Here is a 2228-nt window from a genome sequence, read left to right as displayed (position 1 = left end):
TTAAAATAAACCAACAACACATTTTGTGTTCTTCCCTTCCCCAACATTTTCTATGTAAAAAGATCAACTACAAATACCCATCCTCTTTACTTTAAATCCTACAAGTGAAGATACATCTGTTGGAACTCAAATGCCTGAAAATAAAAGGATGACTGTAAACTGTAACTTTATCTTAAGCCTAATGATTGCAATACCCCCTTTCACTACCTGCTGTTCAGTATGCTGCAGAATTTTAAAGCACCAAAATCTCAGTGTTACTGATGGTTTGATACCATTATTTCCGTATTGCTGAATATTTAAAATCAGAATGAGTGACCTCTGAGATACACCCTGCTAGGTACCTGCTGCACCGCACTTTCAAGTGGAACAAAATCAGCTCTCTGAAGTATCTTCTCCACTTCCATGATGCTCTAGAGCAGCCCTTCTCCAATTTAATGCCTAGAGCAATCACTGGGAATCTTGTTAAAACGCAGACTCTAGCTCAGCAAATCCAGGGTGCCTGAGACTCTGCATTTCTAACAAGCTCCCAGGTGAAGCCAACACTGCAGGTCCACAGGCCACAGTAAGTAGCAAGGCCAGAGAGGAGGAAAAGAAATCACCACCAACAAAGCAAAGACTCCACAACAACATTCAACTAGTAACCGTAATTACAGTTCAAAGACTTTCCAAACAACCGTAATGTAAAATATGTCACCACTGCTGTGAATACAGTTTATTCTGCATCCAAATCTCAATCTAAGAAATCTAAAGAGAACAAAACACAGTTAAAAATAGTTTCTTTGCAACAAGTCTGAGGCTTGTTCCCCGTTAAGAGTTTTTTTTTTTTCTTTTTTCAGGTAACCACCGTTGGGGCTCTAATTATATATAAATAAGGCCTAGGTGAACCTCTTTATTTTTTAAGTACTTTCATGGTGATTTTCATATGTAGCCTTTTCTAAGAATTAAAAGCAAATCCTTCGGGTTTTTAAAATAAATCAGTAGCTAAAAATCAAACCTTTGAATATTTTTTGGCAATTTCTATAATGAAATCAAAGCTTTATATATTAAATTTTTACACAGTATAATCATAGGATAATCTGATTTTTATATTGTAGCCCAACATTACCCTTCAGTGGAATTTTGCTTGTCAGTGGAATGCTAGGTAACATTTGTTAAAAACTATACAGGAGGGCAACATTTTGGCAGTTAAGTTAGTTAATTTGATAAACCATATGGCCAAGGTTGATGCATTTTTTTTAAAGCCCTGTATTTAGATAAGAGACAGTAATCAGGGGCTGAATTAAGCCTAGTTTAGTGACTGTTGTCAAATGGTCTGCAGCTGAGCAAGCCGTGTCAGCCACCCTTGGGTGTTAGTGGGAGTTCAAGGCTTAACTGGACCCCAAGACTTCGTCCAGGAGTTTGCATTCTAGGACAGTTCTATCACTTAAAAACAACCTTGTGCTGTCCTCCTGTGGTCAGAGTCTTCCTCTATTCCTGACCACTGGTCACCAGTATAATTTTGTCTCTTCGAGAATGTCATGTAAGTAGGATCATTACAGCATATAACCTTTTGAGACTGACTTCTTCCATTCAGTGTGATTTTGTCTCTATTTTAGTCTTAAACTAAAATTGGGTAATACTATAAAGCTTCCAGAAGAAAACAGGATAGTATGCTTGCAACTTCAGGGTAGGCAAAGATTTCTCAGGTCATAAAATTCCTTGGTACTCATCAAAATTAAAATTTTCAGCTCATGAAAAGACAGAAATTGAAAACACAAGCCACAGGCTCAGAGAAAATATTCATAATACATGTATATGCCAATGGACTTGATATACAGAATATACAACTATGCATCTCTATCTAGAATATAGGCAGTATGTATGGATATATATTCTACACAGAGCAGATATATTGTCTATGAAGAAAACATGTGTGTAAATATACCTTCTCTATGAAGAATATATAAACCATGTATATCATTCCATTCGCAAGCATATATAGACAGAAATAAAAAGATAACCCATTTTTTATCTTGAGAGACTAAAACTGGACCCAAAGAAGATATATAAAAGCCCAACAGTATACTCAACATCATTAGAGGTCAGAGAAATGCAAACTAAAACCACAATGACAAAGCCCCACAAGGACTAAACACAGAAACCGACACCACCACAAAATAGGAGCAATGGGACTCTCCTACACTGCTGCGGGGAGCAAAACATGGCACAACCACTCTGGAAAACCAATG

At 36.9% G+C, this 2228-nt stretch overlaps 1 protein-coding gene across 1 annotated transcript in view; it reads right to left on the bottom strand.

The window, feature by feature from the left end:
- Window positions 1–2228, bottom strand: part of RBM33 (RNA binding motif protein 33) — a 108707-nt gene that overhangs the window by 91476 nt on the left and 15003 nt on the right. The gene's annotated exons all lie outside the window — the stretch shown is intronic.

This window comes from Propithecus coquereli, unplaced genomic scaffold (genome assembly GCF_000956105.1).
Source record: "Propithecus coquereli isolate 6110/MARCELLA unplaced genomic scaffold, Pcoq_1.0 Scaffold439, whole genome shotgun sequence".
NCBI classification, from domain to species: Eukaryota; Metazoa; Chordata; class Mammalia; order Primates; family Indriidae; genus Propithecus; species Propithecus coquereli.
The sequence above is the reverse complement of the archived record's forward strand: the minus strand, read 5'-3'. Positions and strand labels throughout refer to the sequence as shown.